We start from the raw sequence: 24,368 nt of genomic DNA, 5'->3' as shown, positions 1-24,368 counted from the left end.
TTTGTTTGTTTTCTTGGCTGTCCATGGTATTCTCAGGAGTTTTCTCCAATCTTAAGCCTCTAACTAGCTAGCTATGTAGTCACTAAAAGTCAACACTGTCTTGATGGCACATATTCATCAAGCCTCTTACTGACAGGTATGGATGCTTAGTTCACACACTGCACACTAAGATCTGGTTTGTTTTAATCAAGATTTGTTGAATAAATCAGTGGCCTGATTCATTCATAATGCCAAACCATACATTTATAAACCACAATGGTTGAAACTACACACTGCACCAAACATATCATACTAAGTTGGTTTATATTTCATGCAAAGCATAGTTTAATCATGATTTACTGACTAAATCACACATAACAATTCAACCATGATTTGTAGATTCATACAATATGTTAAGCTAAAACTAAAACAACTACATTATGGGTTAGGATACTATGTGAATCTAGTTTATTTAAAGTTAATTTGTTTGATTCTTTAATTTTACTATCAGCAACTAATTTTCAACAAAGGCTATATTTTAAATTAAGCCTGAGCCAAACAGCCAGCAACTCTGGCTCAATCCATTCACTGACATAGAGAACCAAAGAAGGAGCCTCTTTCTCTTCCATATGAATAACTAACACAGCCTTGGACAGAGACTTTTCTTTACACTCAGGATATACATTCAAAGGATCAAGAAGTTGGGTATAATAAGGGATAAGTTCTAAAAAATTATTACTTTAAGTCACAATCTATTTCAACTCAATAACTGTACAGTATGCTTATTTACTTTTTACATTATTGCACAGAATCTTCAAATATTTCATCCTTCTGGAAAACATATGTATCAACAAACTTGCAACTCCTCTGGTTGCCATCAGTATTAGTGAAAACCCTACATAAAGGAAATTATACACCAACATTCAAGTTTATTATTTACAGTCCAATCCTGACCCCATATAATTAATGCAATATTAACTAAAGCAATTATTACTGCAAAAAGTTTTTTCCTGTGGAAATGCACAAGTCCATATATGCTGCCTCTTTTTACAGTTTACTTTAACCTGCAATGCAGGATTCATCCACCTGAAACCTTCAGTTTTGAGCACTGCAGAAAGCCAGCAGGACATATCAATGGGCATTTCATCTTTATGGACTATACACTAAGCTGTGAATTTGCATGAAATGCACATAAATTTGTGAATATCCTTTTAGGAAAACCACTTTTCTGATATGAGTTTGAAATTGATAGGCTGCTGATCACCAACACAGCTACACTATTGTGGATTCATAATGCATCAATAATTTAATAACTATATGAGATACAATTTTATTATTTTTTAAATATTTATTTATATTTATTTATATATCAAATTTGTCACTGTCCATCTCATTGAAATGACTCTGGGCAGTTTACAAAACAGTTAAAATCAGTTAAAATTACAATATACAATAATCTTAATAAATAGAAAATAAATAGATCCAAGAATAGATATAAAATTGGCAGTCACTTAGGGAGCGTCATCAAAGCGCCAGCTACCCCCTGGATTGGGTAAGATTGTTGTCACCCCACGCAAGCTGGCAGGGCCACGTCTTTAATCCTTTACAGGGCTTTACAGGCTTTATATTGGCTTTATAGCCAATCACTTTATAGGGCTTGGCTAAGGAAAATCCATTCATGAATTATTTGAATCCTATTTGCCTGGTCTCTCTTTCATGTTTACAACAGGAAGAGCCATACATTGATCACAACAGACAACCAGCCACTTAGGATACACCCACTTTATCAATAACAGAAATATAGTATACCACTGGATGCCCCCATGAAATCTACAGCATCAACTACTGCTGCATGACTTAGGGCCAGGATACAGCATGTTGAAATGAATATTTTATCAGAAGCAGAAAGTGAAGTATAGTCTGTCATAGTTAATCAGGAAGACAACAGAGGGCTTTGATGCTAAAGACACTATCCATTATAACATGTTAAAGATGACCTCCCACAACCATTCCAAAATGTTATCATGGAAAAAAGCAAGCAGACTCAATTGTAATATCAAAGCAGCAGCAACCAGAAAGAACAAGATCTCCTTTCACAATTATTTCTAAAGCAGCTCAAAACACAAAGAAAGAATAGGAAGAGATTATGGATACGATAGCAAAGGAAGTTCCATGTATCAGGACTGAGAATCCAAAATTTTCATCTTACATATTTCTAGCACGAGATAACTCTTTTTTTGTGTGCATTGTGTGTTATTATGACTAAGAGGTTTACCTTCACAAGCTCACCATCAAGCAGATGTAAGAACGTAAGAGACTTGGGGGAATAGATAAAAAAGTATTTTGGATCAGAATTTTGTTTCCTCAATAGCCCACAAGTAGGACATGTCACCACAACAGCGCCCCTTCCTTATGTTCTCCAACAACAGAACTCAAGAATATATTGTAAGTTACATTGTACTACTGAAAAAAATATTTGAAATGCCAATTTTTTCCCCACATGTGGTCTTTTATATTGTAAGATAGGGACTGTATCACTGATTGTAAGCTGTTTTAGGGTTCTTTTGGTAATATGTTTCAGATAAATAATAAAAAAAGTAAATACCCACTATTTACCTGACCAAGTAAAAGAATCAGTACTTTAGTCTAGATTTATGTGCAATACTGTATTTTTTAAAATCCAGATTGCCTACAAGGCAATATTATTTTCTCTATAATTCAGAAACATGTTCATCCTTAACAAAGAATTCTATCCTGAGTCACTCATCTTTTGATGCTTTCATTTTGAAAGATAAGGCTTAGAATGTTCTGATAGTCAAACTGTAAGTGCAAGCTTTGTGAGCATTAATATAATTCCATTCTTCCCAAGACAGCTGTTCCATATCAGTTGCCTCCTAAGGTAAGATTCCACTTATCATGGCATGTGGCAAAACCTTTAAAATGAAGATCTTATCTTGCCTATGTGGCTATGACACATAGCAAGCATAATAATTTAAAAACTTTTTCTACAGTCCTACTCTTTGGCTGATTTCTTCCAACTCAATAACAAATTCTCATGAGGATCTGGCATCCTTCTCCAATTGCTCTGCATAGATAGAAATAATCCAACCAACGTTCATTCTTCCTCCTTATTTTTTCTTCTACAAAAGCAGACCACAGCTCAAATCATGAATTAAGCTAGTATCTGTCCTGTAATCTCTGTAGACTGGAATGAGACCAAGGATTTTGTTTCAAACACCAGCCATTATAGAAGAGAAATACACAAGGGGTTTGTCTTTCCTGACTGTAAACGGTTGTATTCACCTACCACAGTACAGTAAAGCCAATTAACCATATTCTGTTTTAGTGTATGTATGAAATATATCTTAATAAAGATGGTTGGTGGCAGTTGCATGGAAACATCTGAATAACCATGATTGAATAAGCCATCACTCAAACCAATATAAAAACCAGATCTGTTTATTTGGGATTTTCAGGTTCAAAAAGTACATAGAAATTTACATGTAGAATATCCACTTCTGATTGGAAAACTGTATGTCATGGACAATTATTCTATCTTTGCTTTCCTTCTCACATATTAAGGCTACAGTTGCATGACACTGAGTTACACACCAGCCAACCACATTTTAGCCCAGCATGTTATACAAGCTGTACATATGTTCTTACACTACAGCATGTTATACAAACCCAGAAAACTGGGTTAAATAAACCACAGTTAAAATAACCATGAGTAAGCATGTTGTGGAAACCCAGCCTAGTTTTTATTAATTTGCAGCAAATAATTTTGGCATAGAAATTCATTCAATCATGCCAAATTCCTACATTCAACATTGTGGTTCAAATCAGATACTAGTCAACTCTCCCCATCCCCAAAACAGCCTGGATTAACATAACATATTAAGCTAAAGTGTGGTTGGCTAGTTTGTGGCTCAATGCATTGTATGGACTGGGCTACTGTGGTTAGTATATGGCTTAGTGTTCTGCAAACCCAGACCATTTGAATTAACATGGTTCAGTTAACCATTGCTTAATATGCTGTGTGAATACAGCCAAAGACACACAATGGAAAAGAGGGTCTTGGATCAGATAACGTAAACAAGATAGATACATGTGCTACTGTGACTTTTTTTTAACACGTACCTATTTCTGTACTCAGTTGTTTTCTTCTATATAGTTCTTAAAACCATAGGAGCTCTAATATCCCCCTGTACAGATATCTGGTCAGAAAACAAGGGGAAAATGGCCTGGCCATCTTTCATACTGGGATTTAAACCAGTCCACAATCTGAATTAACAGAGATTCCTACTGATGACACTGTTTCCAGACTAAGCCTACATTCCCCAAATACATTTCATTTGCTCCTCCCCCAATTAGATTCCCAATATAGCTCAACGTTTGCACAACTTTTAATATTATGATTAAGCTAAGAGGCCAAAAACACAGATTAAAGGAAACAGTTCCCTTTTACAGTAATATTGATACACTTATGTGCTAGAAAGACTCTGGCAGGTATGTCTAGTTGTGAAAAGGACCAGTTTGGAGAAAAGTGGGATGCTTTCAATAGTTCCTTCTATTTTTGTACAGGAATTTTAATAGTAACACAAAATAACAATATTCAAAAGAACTCAGAGATGTCATATCCAAACTAAGATTGGGCAGACATTCCCTCAACTCTTCCCTTTTTCAATGCTGATTGCTGGGTCTTTGAAAAACAATGGCAGATGTAGCAAATTAGTATCTGAATAAGATAATGTTGCCAGAGCCATGAACTCTTAATGAGATATTCCTTTTGTTATCAGAGCAACAGGCACGTCCTTTAATTAAAAAAAAAACCCTGTCTTTTCCTCCTTGGAATCTATTTTATTAAACAAAAGGACTCTGGAAAATCTTTTCAAGGCCACCAACCTTTTAGCAATTTTTTTTTTATTCAGGCCAGGAGGAATGCCATTAACCCAGCCCAATCACCTAGTCCATCCTTTTCTATCAACAGCTGAAGTCACTAAGCAGGACTGCAGAGAAAGACAGCTAGCCCTGAGTTTTCTTCCTCATTTGCCAGCCTTTTGCTTTCCCAAGAGATACCTTTTTAAGCATTTGAAGCCAAACTCTTCTCAAAGACTGGACTTTTATAGGAGTTTACAGCTTCATCTAAATAGATGAATCCAAAATCAAACAAAGGCACAATATACCAATCCTCATCCTTTGAACTGATCTAAGTCTCCAGTTGTAGGAGCACCATGTCTCCACAAAGCCAAGGAGCACACTGAGCAAACCCAAAGAGCACTGGTAAAGAGTTACTGATAGGGACACTCTATCTATGATTGCTCCAACAGTTGAAAGACCAATTTAACACTGACCTTCAAGGGCCAGAACTGTGTGTACAAGCTGCAGAAAATAAGGTAATTCTCTCCCCCATCAATCCAGAAATTTATTTTATGTTCCAAAGCAGTAACCCTCCAGTATTCATGAATGAATACTACACTTTGCAAATTTTTCTCCCTCTTTTTTGTGGCAGAAGTCTCCAAAATACTAACTTCATTATACTGTAGCAATAATCTATTAAAATACCATAAAGTGAATCACTTCTGGAAATTATACCATTTTTTCTGCCCTTCTCTGAATTCCTTGCCTTTGTCCCACTGAATGTATTACTCTCAGAACGCCTTGCCTTCCTCTCAGTGAACTGACTGTGCTAAATCATCCATAGATTAATTGCTTAGTTGATTGCATTGTATGCCAGTCTCAAATTCTATTTGTGCTACTTCCCCATATGTCAATTGCTTATTATTTGACTGTCCTGTACATCATTAGTCTGTATTGCTGGCTATTAGTTTCATTTTTGGATTTCCAGAACACGTAAGTCTGTTTAATAGCCATTCATGGTAATGTCTCAACAGAATTGGAGCCGTGGGAGGCCTCAGTTCACACACTCTGATAACTAACATGTGTATCACCATTTTACTCTCCATTGTGCCCAGCTCTTTAGCCAAGCTGTGTGGCTGAAACTGTGATGTGAACCCAGGATTTACTATAGGTTATAAGTCTGAGTTTCCCAGAACAGTTTGTTCAGAGTCTGAATGACACAGCAAACTACAATGTTGTTTAAAGTGTGCCCTAGGAAGAATGAATTGGTAGTCTGTGTTCATTACTGCAATTATCTCAACCATCCTACCTTGTCAGGTTATTGAGAACATAAGAGTCATCACCCTGGCCATCTTGTCTTAGACTGCAGACCCAGCCAATTATGCTTTATTCCATAAAATATCACCCTACAAACAAGCGCCGGACACACTGTGAATTCTTGCCAATGCCTCTTTAGATAACCGGCAGACCCTGAGGGAGAAACGCCTTCCTCAATGCGGCACCACCCGTCCCCGACCGGCACTGCTTTGAATGCCGATCTCTTCCTCCCAAGTAGAGCAGGATGAGCGACTTTTAAGGCGTAGCAGTCACCGTCTGAAAAAGCCGCATTGCTGAGGGAGGAAAGAGCTCCATAACGTACCGTTAACAACCAGCCAGGCCTGGGGGATGGAAAATGGTCCCGAGGTCTCTGGGAAGGGAGAGCCGGCAGAGCCACAGCATCCCTTACGGCACGAGGAGCCTCTTTTCCTTCCCACCCCGGCCCTCTACGTGGCTCTTCCTCGCCTTCCCCCCCCCCCCCCATCTCGCTGCCGCCGCAGCTCCGGGACTAACCTGTGCCGGGAGAGGAGGGCGAGGACTGCGGATGATAGAAGCCGGGTTGTGGCAAAGCAGCAGCTCGCTCTCGCTTCCTCCCTCGGGCAACCTCCTTCCCGCAAAGGAGGGGAGGAGGGCGGCTTTAACGTCGGCCACAGCCGCGAGGGGGAAGGGGCGCGACGCCGCTGTTTGTTGACGCCTCAGCCTCTCCCTGGCCCAAACCGGTTACAGCCGCCCGACCGAAACCGCTGTCGCCGGGCGGCGAGAAAGGAAAACAAGCGGGTACCAGGAGCACGTGAGGCAGGCGGCCAATGAGAGCGCGGGGGGAGGCGGTGGGAGGGGGCGGGGCGGGCCAGGGGAGGGGAACGGCGGGAAGGCCACACCTTTCTTAGAAAGCGAGCGCGGGCGGTCTTGGGAAACGAGAAGGGGGCGTGGCCTACTAGGGCCGCATGGCAGACGAACGAACGGCGGGAGCGCGAGACCGCCCAGGTGGAGCTATGCGAGCGGCGGTCCCGTTCTTTCTTGCACCTTCTGTTGCTGAGCTATTTAATATTTATTATTAGAACATTTACAATACAAGCAAATAAAATAACCTAAAATAAAATAATAAACTATTTAGTTGCTTGCAGTTCATCTTCTAAGGAACTTAAGGAAGTAATTGCCCCCCCGAGGGCAGGTCATTTGTAGAAGCCCTCCTAGTAGGTCGACTGGCGGTCGGTTCTAGTGCTTCAGGTGTATGCATCCTAAAGCTTTTAACGAACCGTTGATGGCAAGCAAACAGGTCCATGATGTCTCGGCCCATTGCACGAAGCCCACAACCTGGTAAGGAACAGTCCTCGGATAGAGATAATGATAGGTAGAGGTTTAATGAAGATTGATACTGCAAATCGTTTAAGGATGTTATTAATACACACAATCAATCTGATTGATGCCAGGCCTAGCCCAAGGAACTCCAAGAGACCATGTAAATTCAGTCCAGCAATGTTTATTAGCTACAACCTCTAGCAAGAATCTTCCCAGACTGAAACCCCAGTTCCCAAGTAATGCCAGCCACAACATTGTGAATTCCTCAGGGAGGTGCCAGTCTCATCCTCTTATCTCTCCCGCGCCTCAGGAGATGAAAGAAAATGTTTGTCTCCCTGAGTCCAGCCTTCATAATTCCGTTCCATCACAGCTTGGCTGTTTTCTTGCAAACATTTTGTTACCCGGCTAGGTAACATCTTCAGTGCTAGAATGGAATGGGGTTTGCTCTCTGTTTATATACAGTGGCATGCCCTACCAGCGTTGGTGGGGGTGGGGGGTTGTTTTGTTCTATTTTTTTCTTCTGGTAGTTCCTTGATTAGGCTATTGTTTATTGCTGATTGTATGCCTGGTGGTAATCTTAGTATTAATCTCTGCTTATCTGAGTGATGATTGTTGGTGAGATGTTCTGGTCTTTTGTTTTCCTTTCTATTGTCTCTTTTGAATAGTGTGTAGATGTTGTTTATGTGCCTGTTGATGGCTGCCTTGTCTGAATATCAAGCTTCCAGGAATTCCCTTTCATTTTTGGATTTAGCTTGGTCTAAGATGCTGACAGTTTCCCAGTTGAAACTATGGTTAAGTCTGTCCATGTGTTGTGAGATTAAGGACTTTTCATCATTCTCTTCTGACTGCTAGTTGGCATTCATGGATGCGCTCTGCTAGCCGCCTGTCTGTCCTACATAGTGGTTGTTACAGTCCTTACACTATATGTTTAGATGACTCCTATTTTTTCTTCTTGGCCTACTGGGTCTTTTGGTTTGCTTGAGATATTTTGGAGGGCTTTAGTTGGTTTGTGTGCTATGGAGATGCCATGTAGTTGTAATAGTCTGTTGGTAGTTTCTGAGACGTTTCTGATGTATGGCAGTGTGATCCTTTTTGTAGCTTGTGTGGGTTGTGTTGTAGTAGGTTGAGTGGCCAGGCACTTTTTGATAAAGTTGCGTGGATGTCTGTTTTGTCGGAAGATGTTGTATAGGTGGTCTTTTTCCTTTTTCTGCTATTCTGGGTTGCTGCGGTACATTTGTGCTCATCTGAATTATGTTCTTACACAGCTCCTCTTGTGGGAGGTTGGGTTGTTATTTTGGTAATGGAGTACTTGATTAGTGTGGGTTGTCTTCTGATAGATGTGGGTTTCTAATTTGCTGTTGTTTCCTCTGCTGATGAAGATATCCAGGAAGGGAAGCGTGTTGTTGTTTTCTTCCTCTCTGGTGAATTTTATTCCTTTGAAGATGTTGTTGATATTTTCATGTGTCTTCTCTAGTTGTTCCTTTTTTATTATAACAAAGGTGTCATCTACATACCAGATCCATACTTTAGGTTGAATGTGTGGAAGTACTATAGTTTCCAGACATTGCATTACAATCTCTGCTATGAGTCCTGACGTTGGTGATCCTCTGAACTCTCCACAGTTCAACCCTGAGCTACACATGTTCGCTTCTATTGGAGTTACAGTTTTATTTGGGTAATATCATTTTATGCCTCGGTAAAGATCCCCAATGATTCCATGATGGAGAGTATTGAATATTGAAGCCATATTACAATATGTGAAGATTGCTAAATATCCTTAGTAGCTGCCAGTCTGTATTCTTACAGTGTATACATTTGAATACTAGAAATTATTAAAAGCAGTTAAGACAACACACACTTGTGTTAGGTAATGAAAATAATATTGCACCACTATCTATGTTTATACAACTTTTTTTTTTTTTTTTTTGTAATCTGTACTCCTATCTTTTGGCCTCCCCATGAGCTCAAGTATATAAGTTGAGTGTATACATCATCGGTAGAGGTGGGAGAGATCACAAGCATGCTCACCCTCATATTGTCTCCCCCACCAAAAAAATGGATTTCAGAAGACATTCAGAAAATGCAAATTACTGAAGAGAACAAGAAATGAATAAAGCAACAGCCTCTGTTCAAATTCAGTATCAAGAGGTGCATGTATTGTACACAGTCAGGAGTATTAAGGACACTGGATTGTATGTGAATTCATGTATCAATATCACAGATGATCTTAAACATAATTTTGTGATGATCTATATGCCTGTAGCAAATTATGATTTCAAGAAAGATTCAGAGAGACCTCATTGTTTCCACTATGAGTGGTTAAGGCAGTACTCACTGTGGCTTAGTTACTCAGTGTGCTTGAAAGCAGCAATTTGTAAGTACTGTACAATTTTCTTTCAGTCTTTTCAAGGAGAACAGGGTGCCTTTACCACTGCATCATTCATAAATTATGATTTTCATGAAAATTCAAGAGAGCATATCTCAAGTTGTACGAGATGCACAAGTAGAGGCAATTAACTTCTTAACCACAATAAACACAGTGTTTTTCAAACACTGTTTGAAAATGCTGTAAAGCAACAAGTTGAGAATCATAAAATATTCAATATTATATGCTCTGTGGCACACATTACATGGCTTTACATGAAAGCTGTAACAATGTAGAAGGTCTTGTTGATTTCCACATAAATGCAGGAGATGAGATTCCGTGGAAGCATTTAGAAACTTTTAATCTCACTATCAGTCCAAGTAGAACGTTAATTAGTTAAGCTCTGAAGATGCCATTAGGGCAGACATTATTTCTTCAGCCAACAACTCAGCAGGATTTTCAGTTACTGCTGGTGAAAGTATTGACATATCTAGAGAGAAGCAATTGTCACTTGGTGTACATTTTGTTCACAAAGCTGGTTGTGAATATGTTATTCACGGTGTTCCTTGATTTTGTGACACTAATATGAACTAGATGCTACCTCCATTGCCAATACCATTCATGTGGGCAAAGAATTAAATCTAGAAAAATTACATGGCCAAGGATACAATGGATGCTTCATAATGACAGAAAGATAAGGTGGTATGCAAGCTAAAATAAAGAGTAGATATTCCAAAGCCACTGTTGTCAACTCTACAGCACATAGACTCAAACTAGTTATAAATTATTTGAATGCTGTACCTGAGAAAAGGAATTCAGTGAAAACAGTAAAAAAAAAAATCAAATTATTTAGGTAAGTGTATAAAACATACCATATTCCAGAGGAGCTATTATTATGTGAAACACTTTGGATGGCAAAGTTTTAGTTTTTCCCAATGATATTGAAAAAAATTTGTATCAGAAAGTGTACTGGCCACTACAGCTTCATGTAATATATGCCTAAATGCATATATGCTAGCATCTGCTTCAAATACACAAACTTTTCTGTTTTATTGTAGTGTCAATTATTCAACACATTTGGAATCAGTGACAAAAACTCTGTGAGTTGTCAGTTCGATATTATGAACATATATGATCAAGTCCATCTTCTCCTAAGTATTTTTGTGCCCATTGAGAAAAAGCAGAAGAATGTTTCAGATACTTTTTTCCTGAAGTTCAAAAGCTAGCAGAAAAGTTGAATATTCACTTATTCATTCCCAAGGAGAGCTTGCAAAAACACTCAAATCCTGTGGCTGAACTGTAGAAGAATACTTCCATCAATCAATATGCATGCCATTCTTTGATTCAGTAATCTCATCCCTGGAAAGTCAGTTTGCAGAAGAAAATAGGTGTATTTCAGTCTCTTTTTCATCCAGTAGTAATAGTGAAAATTGGATGTGAAGAATTCAGGACCAAGATTAAAAACATGAAATATATGAACTTGATACTATGCTGAAACATCTATCTGGTTTGACATGTGGTTGAGAACAGAGACAAACTCTTCAAAACTTCTGATTACACTGACATTATCAGTGACAACAGTGAAGAGATCAATCAGTACAATGGGAATGGTGAAAACTTGGTTGAGGTTGACAGCAAAAGATGATTGTTAACTGAATTTTGCATGCTGAGTGTTCATTGTGGAAAGATTAATGGAATGAAAGACAAAATGATCCAAAGAGTGATTGACAAATTTGGAGAAGTTCCTAGACGTTTACAGTTTCTATTTCATAAATAGTTTAATTATTTTCACAGTTCTGCTCGCAGATTTCTATTCTGATAGATATGTTGATTCTGGTTACGCTGTAATGATGCTGATCTTTAAGTGTAATAAATTTCATGGGTTGTACTTAATGTTAGAGGAGACCCATTGTATTCATGTTCACTGAAAAGTAAGTTTTCTTTAAAAAAAACCACTTATTTATTTATTTTAACAGTTTTACAAAAATAATACACAAAATTGGGGAAAAAACAAAAGGAAAAAGGAAAGAAATGTAAAAAAAAAGGATTACAAAGTATACATATCAAATGTCCATCAAATGTTTAAAAATGTCTAAATTAAAGAAAACAAAGGATGATTCTTTATGCTTATTGTAGTAAAATGTCATGAAATTGGTTGCATATTACAGTGCATCACTTTTACTAGATGATAGATTAGTAGATAAAATTGCTTTTTCAAAAGCAGTTAAGTTATACAGGTAGCCCTCACTTAGCAACCACAAGTGGGATTGGCAACTCCATCTCCAAATGGAAAATTACATCACTGCGACAGACTTACAACGTCACTTCCCATTTGGTCATTAAGTGAGTCACTGTGGTTAAGTGAGACATCATGTGACCACAACATGCAACTTTACTTCCGCATTCTCAATTAACTCTGCTTGTTGGAAGCTAGTTGGGAAGCACGCAAATGGCAATCAAGTGACTGTGGAATGCTGTGAAAGGCATAAATGCGAGGATTGGCTGCAAAACTTTTTTTTTACACCATCAAAACTTTAAACTATTGCTAAATGAGGCAATCAGTAAGTGAGGACTACCTGTACATCCTTTGAATCCAGCCCTTAATATCAGGAATAATACTACTATTCCAATTTCTCAAAATAATTCTCTTAGCAGCACCCCAAGACTGATATAACTATAATTTCTCAAAAGTAGTCAGATTCCAAAGTTTTGGGACATAAGTTAACATTAACATCTTTAAATTATTTTCCTATAAATTTACTGATATATGTTAAACTATATTACAGAAAGATATCAATGATTTACACGATCAAATCATGTGTCAATTACCTCTTGGATTTTTTATGTTGCCAACAAAGAAAATCTGCATTCTATCCTTTCAAATACATTCTTTGGACTGTCCTAGACCAGAAGTAAAATCTTTTGATGAATCCATTTTTATCTTACATCTAGTGAAACCAATTTAATATTTTTAAGACCTGCAGCCATTGATGCTCCATTAGCAGATGTTCTACTTCTTTAATCTATAAAGTATAGAAGTAAGTTTAACTGAATTTAATGTGGCTTATTCCCAAATTAGAACTGCAGTCTTTGTCATGATTAACTTGAAAGTTAATTCAGTGGTCTACAACCAGGATTAATATTGGATATTAGCTTGTGGGGTTTTGATTTCTATTGACATACATTGTGTGTATATCTTTTTCTTTTTAAAAAAAATTATTAAAAAATTTAGAGAAAATATATAAACAACCACAATGGATAAAATGAATAAGAGAGTAAAGCACAAATGAGTAAACAAGGGATCTAAAATGTCAAGGAGGTTAATAGTTTTCTAAAATATTAGATAATTATGATGATTGAATATATCTCTTCAAATGTCTAAAAATCCCTATTAGCTTTAAGCAAGGATAAATATCAAGAACTGTGAACAACACAATATACTGTAAATCACCAAATAAAATGAGAAGCTATGAGTCAAAACTAAGAATCTATTCTGCTTTAAGTATCTCATAAAACTGAAATACATACTCTAGAAAAACCCAAGTTTTGGATGAGGTACAAATCCATATATTATTATAGTCCAGGAATTTGAATTTATGTCACATTTACTTATTTCAGACATCAAAGCATACTCCCACAACTTGGTTAACCATTTCTACTGGAAAGGTTGTCTGATTCCCTCTTTATAAGAAGCGATATTGTATCCATGTAGCAGTTAGCATATGCAAGGCTAATTCAGTATGCCTAGGAGGAATATATAAGTTAGTAGTTTAATAAAAGTATTGCAGCTTTAAATGGGAATTCAATTTTTAAATTTGATTTCATTCTAGTATGAATCATTTTCCAGAATTATTGAGCTTTATAATATTGCTGCCAAAAATGATCCAACCTGCTCATTATATTTCCAGCAATTTTTAGATAATGAATTATCCATTTGAGAAATGAGGACTGCTAAGATATACATCATTGGTATATAAGTGATATACCAATGATAAAATATTCTTAAGTATGATATTTGGGGTAAATTTAATGTTCCTCCATTGAAATTTCATTGAAATTCCAATTGTTGCCTCTCTATTGCTGCATTCAAATTCTGCATCCATTTAATCATGCAATCTGACTTTTTGGAGTCATACTCCAACAGTTTATAAATCAGGCCCACAAATGATCTAAATTGCATATTATAAGATTTTCAAATGATCTAAATTGCATATTATAAGATTTTCAAATTCCCTCCTACATTGTATATATTTTTATCCCCTTCCTAGGGAGGGGGAAAAAATCCTGCGAACGTCCATGGTTGTTGGTTGCTACTGAAACTGAGAGATACAATCAACATTTCCAGCATGTTTACTTGAAAGTAAGTCTAAACATGCATACAATTGCATGATTCATTTTTTATGTCCATACAGTATCTATTCCTCTCTCTGTCAGTGTTAATGGTTTCACCTTCCTTGTTCCCCCCTCCCCCTACTGGAAAATGGCAGAAGTGAAGCAAGCAACTAATGAGCTGACAAATTGATTGCTGGAGGTTCTGACATGCCGCTCCTCCAAACAAAAAAAAGAATAAACTTCAAAGCTGGTTCTTGAAGACCTGCAATGAAACAGACAAAGAAAATAGAACAGGAATATATACAGTGGTACCTCGGTTCACGAACTTAATTCGTTCCACAATTCTGGTTGCGAACCGAATCAAATTTCCCCATAAGGTTCAATGTAAATAAGGTTAATCCGTTCTGACCCCTATGAATATGGTTGCCAACCAATTTTGGTCGCCAACCAAATCAAATTTTCCCATAAGGTTCACTGTAAATAAGGTTAATCTGTTCTGAACCATATGTATTTTTTTTTAAACCACAGAAATATGAAACAAAGTACAGTACAGTACAGTATGAAGAGAGAGAACACTAACCTTGCTTGAGGTGACTTCTGGCGTGGAGGACAGGAAGGCGGGTGGGGAGGCGGTTATTGTTTGGAGGGAGAGTCCCCCTTGCCTACAGGAAGCCATGACCACATGTCAGAGCAGGGAAGATGGCCGCGGGTCGTGTTCGTCACCCGATGCGGAGTTTGCGAACAGAAGCAAAATTTTGCGAACAGTGCTGTTCATGAACCGAATTGTTCGTGAACAGAAGCGTTTGTGAACTGAGGTATTACTGTACATGTCTATCACAGTATTATAGTTACAATATGACTTTACTTTGGTTTATCAGGATATTTTTTATAAAATTCTTTAATCCCATAGTGCCGTCATGAACCTGTGAAAATCCTCCAACTCGGGTGCTTCGGCTTCTTGGAGATCGATCCCCCATTCGGCCACACGACCCACCAAATAGCGAGACACATAGATGACCCTCCAGGCATCATTCGGGAACAGATGACTGCAGCTTCCCATGCAAATCCTGACTTGGTTCAGGAAACTGGCCAGCTTGTTTGGGTCTCCTCCATATGGCTTCTTGACCCCCCACTGTTTCAGCGGGTTACCTTCCCCTCTGGCTAAGCGGGGCGGGAGCCCCAGTGTGTCCTCTTCTTCCCTCTCTGGGTGGGCTGGACGCCTCCTCAGGTCGCCTTCCCCCCTAGCCAGAGGGGGTGGGATTCTCGCCCCGTCTCCTCCACCACCGCTCTGACTCCCCAGCATCTGCTGCTGTCTTGGGTCAGATCTGATAGGTGGATGACCCTGCCCTTCTGTTGCTAGGAGCCTCCCTAGCCGGGCTGTCAGTGGCTTCAGCTCTTCCCTCATGGCCTGCACTTCACCCTTGAGAGCGTGCATCTATCCCTCCAGTGCCTGGACCTGCTGCTCTTGCCCCCACGACTCAGTGGCAGCTTTATCAGACCCAGTTGTGTCTCCGATACCCATAGACCATCTGGGTCGATCCGGCTTCATCGGCGGTGGTTCTTTGGTTGCCTCCCAAAACTCCCAGGGGCTTTGTTGGTCCCATAATTGTCCGTGTCAATGCTCCTTCTTTTTCATAACCACCTGGGCTTCAACCTGTTGGGGAGAGATAAGGATCTCCTCAATCTCCAGTGGAGGGGATGGCTCTTTCGCGATTCCGCCTGTTGCTCCAATCTCGGTCTTGGTGAGTTCACCCTCCATCTCCGGGATCTATTTCCCTCCTTGGGCATGGTGCTTCGTGGGATTTTCCTTGGTGAGTCATCTCCTTGGGAAAAATCCGATTGAAGGAGTTTCAGCAAAATGTCAGATCTGCGATGTTCAAATTCCAATGAAGAAAAATCTCTTGAAACCCGAGTCAGGTTCAAAAAGAAATTCATTTGTTGAGAGATACATGCATCTTCAAAGCATTGCTGAAACTAAAAAGCCTGCGCATTCCCAATCTACTTTTGTCCTCACTTCTAACCCCTCTTCTCCTCAGCCAGTTCTTGGTTCTCATGTTGGTACGACCTTGGACATTCCTGGCCCCAGATAACAGTCCATCTACGTTAACGGTTTCACCTTCCTTGTTCCCACCTCCCCCCTACTGGAAAATGGCAGAAACAAAGCAAGCAACTAATGAGCTGACAGATTGATTGCTGGAGGTTCTGACACTCTCCCATCTTCTTAACTGGCATAGTATTTTTTTTTATTAGGAACATTACTTTCAGTTCTTTGAAAAACCATCCTGACCTCCTGGATCTCATGGCAGCTTTTAATACCATCAACTATGGTATCCTTCTGGACCGGCTTTGTGGGTTGGGAGTGGGGGCACTGTGGCTGGTCGAGGAGCAGGTAGAAGCTGTGGCTAGGGGTCCTTTGCATAGATGCATCTTGTGTGCCAATTACACCCATTCCTGGCCTGGGAGGCCCTGCTCACAGTCTCTCATGCCTTGGTCACTTCTTAGTTGGAGTACTGTAATGTACTCTATATGGGGCTACCCTTGAAGACCATCCAGAAATTACAGCTGGTCTGGAATGCAGTAGCACACAGAGTTTTGGGCGCTCCTCAGTTTGCCCATACAACACCACTGCTGTGGGTGAGCTGCACTAGCTTCCAGTTTCTTTTTGGTTCAATCCAAGGAGCTGGTTATCACCTTTAAAGGCTTGCATGGTTCAGGGCCAGGCTATTTCTGGGACTGCCTCTCCCTGAGGTTATCTGCCCATTCCACCAGGATGGGCATGCTCCAGACCCCTTAATATTTGTCATCTAGCAGGATCTAGGAAGTGCACCTTCTTAGTGGTGGCTCCTGCCCTGTGAACACTCTGCCCCCTGAGATCCAGCAGCTCCCTTCCTTTCAGTCTTCTAGAAGTCCTTAAGAAGCTGGCTTTTCCCCCAAACATTGGGATAGGGTGAGGCTGAAGACAATGATTATGATTAGTTATGAATTGGGGAGCATTGCTATAAGGTACTTTAGAGAGCTTGTGTTGTTTTAGATGTTTTAGAGAGGTTTTTTAAATGTTGTTTTTAATTATTTTTAATGCTTTCACTGCTGTTGGTGTGAGCCATCTAGAATTATGGCACATAAGATGGGTAGCCATATAAGTCTCAAATAAGCTGGTACCATACATTTTATTGAATTGGGAAGTTTTAGATTAAAAGGCTTTTGTTAACACTTCTGAACATCTATTTGACTTCAGTTGCATCTTATCTCAGAGCCTGTTAAGTTACAAGGAAGCATGATCTCACCATGCTGGCCTTATTTTTTTAAGGCTAAACGATTAGTTTGGTACCTTTTTGTTTTAGACCTTGTTCAGTTCAGTGGAGATTGATCCTTCAGCATTCCGGTGTTTCTCTTTGGGCAGTGTTGTCCAAACTTGGCCACTTTAAGATTTAAGCATGGCTGGGGAATTCTGGGAGTTGAAGTCCACTCATCTTAAAGTGGCCAACACTGTCTTTGGGCTTCCAAGTAACGGCCAGGCCTGACAAGTCAGAGAGGGACCATCAGAAATGTTTGTGTAGCAGAGTGTATATGGGGCCATTTTCAAAGGCAATAACTTGGCCAAATTAACCAAACTTTGAAAATTTGCCCAATTGGAATGGTCCTGCCAGGTCACCAGGTTGCTGATTTCGGTTTGGGGCATATAGGGACAAGCCAAAGTGACAGTTATTCAGCTTGTTGTGTTACATTTTTATTATGAAAAAAGTGTGTTGTTTACAGTAAAATGTGTTGATTTTTCTTTCCAGGTTCAGAATTTGATTCTGTAATATCAAAGCTGATGGCGTGTCAGATCTTAAATAGGCTGTTTGGAAGTTATGTTGTGCAAACTCAGTCTGTGTAGTTAGTTTAAGGTTCAGGGTGTTGTACAAGTCCAGCAAATTAAGTAATTCCACAAACCATGGGTAAGCATGGGTAAGCATGTTGTGTGAATATAGCGAATGAATATAATAGTCTTTTGTTGAATAAATACTTAAAATGAGATCCAAACCTACTTAACAGAAATACTAATGAATATTCCACTGCCCTCTCCAAATTTCTGGTACTGCTTATTTTTACGTTTCAGACTTGTTATAATTTGGGTAATTTGGGTAAATTATATGTTTAATGTGACTAAGAACTTAAGTGGATTTTCACTAAATCAGGCTAAATCTTGTTGACTTCAGTGGGGCATGAGGCAGCAATAAACAAGATGTGTTTATTGATGCCTCATATAATAAAAAAAAAATTCAGACCATCCCTTTCAAAATGGCTTACAGCAGAGCAGGGGTGCAGATTTGTGGGGACCTGAACACACAAAGCTGGACCGCATGAGATCTTGCTCCCACTCAGCCTGTCATGCCAACAGCAATCAGAATTTTCTACAGTGGTTGCTATAAAAATCAAATATTGATCCAAAATAAATGTGGAATGAAGAATGACAGTGGCTGCCTCAAAGATAAAATCCATATTTCAGAAACTTTGCAATACTAAGTTAGGATATGGTTTTAAGTTTAATTGTTTATTTCCAAGGGAAAGCTTTATAAAGTTGCAAGATTCTGTTACTGATACACACACAGACGCACACATTTCTATATACAGATACACACACACTAACATTTAATTATTAAAAGTGGTACATTTCTTGCAGAACTCCAATGAAATCATTCGTTTCATTCATGGTGGAGCTGTATAATTTCATTGGTCAGTTTAGCATCTCACGTTGGCAATCCCTGCCTAACATATAATTTTCAAAATGACAACCTGTTCAAAGGAAATGAAAAGAGGCTAGTAGAACAGAAAGAGATTTGAAAACCAGATAACTTTCCCCCATGGGCTGAGTAGTTATTGGGTATGAAATGCATTTTTTTCTGGATTTAATATATTGTAGACTATGATTGGATTCACATATCCCATTAAACCATGGCTTATTTAACTACTATTTTCTGAATTATAATTAGCTGAAGTTACACAACACATTATGTGATAAATCATGGTTTGCAAACTACAATGATGAAGTTTCACAACACACTAAGCCCAAATCAAGCAACAGCTCACACCAAAACCACACTTTCATGTACATTAGCCTTCAACTTTATTAATCTAGCACAACCTGAATTGCCAAATCAAGCTGGATATGAACCATTTATATTGGTGAAATGCAACTCTTCTCAATTTTTTCTTAAATGTAGATGTATGCATTCCTTAAATGTATAACATTTCTACTTTCTGCTCTTAGTGTGTCTTCTAAAGAAGCTTTTGTCTAATTTGCATCTTTGATGATCTCAGAAGTGATTTTAATTAAATCTTGAATGACAGGATATGATTATGAATCCTGTGGAAAATTAATTAAAATCTGCACTACTTAAAAGGAGACATTTAATCTGGAATGATGGGGGTTGGTCTGGTCCAATTACCACTCTTGGTAAAACAATAAGATACGCCGCTGAAGTTCATCTGATTCCTTCTGTGTTCCAGGTTCTTGAAGCAGCAGCTCTGAACTAAGAGAAATGGGTATATGCATGGAGGTAGAAGGTCTTACTAGGGAAGATACTCAGAATAAAAGGGGTAACCTGTGCATAAAAACAAGTACATCTTGAGAATACAGATTTTTAGAAGCAAACTTCTAAGATAAAAAGTAAAAATTCATTTAGTGGATCAGAAACACAAATATTCGAAGGTGATAATATTAGGGAAGAGGACCAAGAAGGAGCTGGTTCTTAGAATCCCAGGTGTAGTGCTTGGGGTACCAATATGACGATGGACATCGCCCTTGGCATGAGCCAGGCTATCTGCCTTTATCAGATATCTGTATTTTTTTAAAAAATCATATTAAAAAAAAAAGAAAGTTGCAGTACAGCAAAACAGAGCACTACCCTCCAGGATAGTATCAATTTCTAAGATCGCCTTAGGGCCCCAAATCAGCCCTATAGGCTTTTGTAGAAAATAAAAAAACAATGGGTGGCTGTGGCTTAGTGGTTCATTAGAAGCATGTGTCCTTGCCCAGAAAAAGCAGGAGTAAATATGGAGTATCTTGCAGGCTAAAAGAGGTGCAGTAGCATTCCGGCAACCTGCTGTTATTCCCCCTGTCCCTCCATGACAATATTATGAATGGGCAAGTCTCCCTCCCCAGCCATCTTGCCAGAGCGCTCACAACATGAGCTCTAAATTCTAAATGTCCTCACTAACCCAAAAAATTGTGGAACTCTAATGTTGCTGACAGCCATAAATCCCCCGGATACCAAAAATAACGTAAAACCAACATTTTAAAATCATCTTTGGAATCCTTTCTGTTATCTTTATCTTAAACCATCATCTTTGGCATTTCATTAAAATTGATCAGCATCTGATGAAACTGATTTTAATTCAGGAAGGTTTATAATATAGTGAATGTGTTGGTTTGTAAGATTCTACAAGCTGCTTCTTTTAACAAGGCATCTTTTTTTTACTTGCTTTTTTCTCATCCACTTTTGCTCACGTAAGCAGGCAATGCTACCATCACATGTTAAGCCAAAAACTGAAGAAACCACATTCTGGCTGTGTGAACCTACAATTTAGCCACTGTGTGTCACAGGATCTTCAGATTTTTTTTCCTGTGGATATAAGGTAGGAGCATGAATCATCAAACCAACCAACCCAGATTTCTCACTTGAAGCACAAATAACTAGGTTCAAATTATATTTTGGATACATTATGTGAAGACTTTGCTCTCTTGTGAATACTAGGAAAGAGAAAAAGAAGACAACCAGCAGCAAGACGGATGGACTCAATTTCAGCAATGATGGCTTCGCTGTTGGAAGACCTGAAGGTTGGGGACAGATCATCTTGGAGAAGGTCTATTTATGTGGTCACTAAGAGTCAACACTGACTTGATGGCATATAATCCTCCATCATAAGATAGGAGTAGCTGTGGTTTGCACCAGTACAAGAAGCTGCAGTCAAATCCAGGATAGAGGAAGGAAGAAGAACACATAGTGTATTTCCAGATCAGAAGAGTTGTCAGCTGTCAGTTCCTGAAATACTGTTAGCAGAGGAACTTCCCGCCAGTTATCTGCTCTGACGCAAATGTGAGTTATGTTTTAGGCTCTGTTTTTGGCTCAGCTTACATATACTGCTAATGACCTTGCTCCAGCTTGGACTTGGCAAGTGTCTTCACTGAACTACAGCTGGCAATCTGAACTAGACTGTTTGCTTCTGCAAGGAGTACCTCTTGTTTAAGCTGGCACTGCCTGTCTTTTTCAACTTGGTCCCTTGGGGGGAAGAGATTGATCAACCCAGAATATAGTTTGCACATTCCAGGGCAGAGAAACATAATCGCATGCAGTTATACACACCTTAAGCTAGTTTTAAGCAAAATGTGTAAACTGAACCTTTACAGCATTTTGAGAAAAATCTCACCTCTTCCAAGTTAGGGAACACCCATGACACTGTAAATCTATGTTTGCTGTGGCACATCATGGCATCCAAAAGCTTTTGTCATGAGAGACTACATTTAAGATGGAACAGTATGGCATATTCTGCTGTGATGAGGGAGAACTGGGTGCAAAACAAGGCATTGCTTAGAAAAGAGATAAAGAATGTTTGGGGGCAAAAGACCACATTCCTGTTTGGGAGTCAGAGGGGAAATACCCCGCTTTTAGGAGAGCATATCACATCAGGTGGTTAATGGGAAACACGTTGCCATATTAAACCAAGTCCACAGCTCTGTAATCGTTACAGATGATTTATCTGGAGCTTGTGTAACCCTGGAGTTGTTTCCATTTCTGTCAGCTCAGAGTTCCTACTGCTGGCGGTACCCCAGCACCTCAGATAAGCCTTGATTAAGGGCTAGAGATACATCACTGTTAATATGCACAGATTTGGCACCTTATGCTAATATAGCCAATATCCTATATTTGAAGATGTCCCTTTCAACTTCATGGCTGGGTTTCCATATTAGGAAAAGCTAGATTGTAGGTGTTTGGTTTTGGCTTCGTATAATGTGTGATCCCAGCCACTGTAGCTTCGTGTTATGATTCCATATAGATTCTTTGATTCTGTATGGGAGAAGAAGAGAAATACCATGTGGAAACAGAAACAAGAGTGTTGAGAGGGCAGATAACAAAAAAAAAATGCAGTCTCATCAGACTTTACCTTTCCCCCACTGTCATCTAACAAGCGTTCCATGAAATTGTAGAAGAGGGAATGCAATGAAGCACAGCTGCACCATCAGTTCAGCTGAGAAAGGGGCCGTTCACTATCTCAATTCAGCAAGCTATGATGTGGAGACATCAACAGGCAGATGTACTAGAGGAGATATTGTGTAACATATAAGAGTTGTTGTCTGAATCTTTTTTTCAAGTTTCTTCCTCATTTCTTATGTTATGCTTCAGATGGTTAGCTTGAGGACTGGGACTCCCTTGCTCTGATCAACTAAGTAATCCACTCTAGGGGTTTTCTGGCTGAAAGTGAAACATAGACAGTAAACTGATGGAGGCTCTGTGCCCCCAAATCTATTTAAAAAGGGAGTAATGGAATTTTTACTGTTCATTCTTTGAAAAAATGCTCTCTTGAAAAACTTGGGCAACTTGGCATGTGTATAGGATTTACTTCTGGTTATATGCCTCATTTTAAATTTAATTCTGGATTTTAAATCTGGCAATTTCTCAAGTTAGAAGGATTGGACACAAATAACACCCCTACTGTACTTTTTTGTTAGCCGTGTATAATATCATTGGAAAATGGGATTACATAGAACTATCCTTGGAACACAGATGATGACAGTGTAACTTTTTGACCCCTTATAGAAGACAGCGGCCTTTCTTCTTGTGCTTGTCATGTTGTGTTGTTTTAATTAGTCAAAATTCCAGTTGACTTAAATTTTAGCATATTTGTACTACAAATGTTAGTACAAGTTCTTGGCACTTTTCAGATATGTTGGGGTACAATTCCCAGAATTGCCAGGCAGTATGGCTGTTTTGCTTTTTGGAGCCCAACACATTTGGAGGGTGCCAACTTGAAACAACTTTAGTAGTTACCTTTATGTTCCATTTAGGATCAGTTTGCATTATAATTGTGTCTAAAGTCAGTTGCACAGATTGACCAACAGAAGTTATAGACTACCTGAAAGACTGAGGATGGAAGCATACATTCAGTTTTGAATTATGTTGAAGAGCCCTTACTTATAGGCAGGGTTAGACTATGTGGCCATTGAGATGATTCTAAACCCCAACTTTCATGAAGATTAAGAAAGGTCAGTAGTGAAGGATAACAGGAGTTGTATCTCCACAAAGATGTATATGGCTCCCATCCTCAATATGTTCAGTAAGTCTTTAAAAACTTGGCTTTGCTCCCAGGCCTGGAGGTAGGATGGTTGCTTAGCCCCTGTTGGTTTGAGTGTGTGTGGATTGTGTTTTGGACATTCATAATATTTTTGTTTTATTGATCATGACTAAGCCACCCAGAGTCATTTGCAGTCAGGTGGCCTTTAACAATAATTCAAGAAATAAGCAATATACAATAGTCTATATATTGCCCCACTAAGAAATAGTGCTAAATATGATGTAGATTTTATCAACTAGTCAACAGGACATGGCTACTTGTTGAGACAATATGCTCCTATGCCCTCTCTATAAAAGATATTTTCAATCAGTGAGATCTGTTTTTGTCAATCTTTTGCAAAAGAACTCCACTTGCCCATTCTTGGTCATACTTTATGCCCTCAATCTCACAGTTGTGCCTTGCCTTACCTTGCTTATGTGTAACTCTTTGTATTGCCTGTACTTGATTTTATTTGTCTTGATTTGGTTCTATCAGGTACAACTGGTTTTCCCTGCAAGCTTCAGGTGTTTGCAGAAGCCATTCTTCCTGGCCAGTTACTTCATGGGGCCGATGAAAAGTTACAAGAGTTCCATGGTAGTCTTGGTGACTGTGAAATCACAAATCTGAGACTACAACAATCATCTTAGGTAGAGAGAGACTGTTAGACAGCAGATCATTGCAGAAAACAACAGAATCTTTATGTTAGTTCTCTTTATTAACATTCATTCTGTGCAACCGCAGCTGAAAAATAAAAATGGAAATCCACTCAGAATATGATCACATGATTTGCCTTTACTAATAGCACAGTTCTTGGCTAATCTCCAAGACATCTGTGTGTGAGAGAGGAAGGGAGGGGCTGTAGGGATTTTTAATCTAGCTTGCTTTAAAAAAAAAAAAAAAAGGC

The 24,368-nt window shown here is 39.0% G+C and overlaps 1 protein-coding gene and 1 long non-coding RNA gene across 5 annotated transcripts in view; one reads left to right on the top strand and one right to left on the bottom strand.

The window, feature by feature from the left end:
- GPCPD1 (glycerophosphocholine phosphodiesterase 1) overlaps positions 1 to 6,929 on the bottom strand; it is a 59,728-nt gene extending 52,799 nt beyond the window's left edge. For 3 of the 4 annotated variants that reach the window (XR_015795097.1, XM_088134812.1, XM_088134813.1), the window contains exon 1: positions 6,670 to 6,929. The gene's annotated coding sequence lies outside the window, so the exon portion shown is untranslated. The remainder of the gene's footprint in view (positions 1 to 6,669) is intronic. The other variant, XM_088134811.1, reaches the window with a different exon arrangement.
- A 186-nt stretch (positions 6,930 to 7,115) lies between these two features.
- On the top strand, positions 7,116 to 24,368 carry LOC148216990 (uncharacterized). The gene is made up of 4 exons (XR_015795108.1): positions 7,116 to 7,473; positions 14,089 to 14,180; positions 15,063 to 20,770; positions 20,890 to 24,368. It is a non-coding gene; the product is annotated as an uncharacterized LOC148216990 (long non-coding RNA).

This window comes from Python bivittatus, unplaced genomic scaffold, assembly GCF_059951505.1.
Source record: "Python bivittatus isolate LINGU-HERP-01145 unplaced genomic scaffold, Pbiv_v1 ctg000020_np1212, whole genome shotgun sequence".
Classification (NCBI taxonomy): Eukaryota; Metazoa; Chordata; class Lepidosauria; order Squamata; family Pythonidae; genus Python; species Python bivittatus.
The sequence above is the reverse complement of the archived record's forward strand: the minus strand, read 5'-3'. Positions and strand labels throughout refer to the sequence as shown.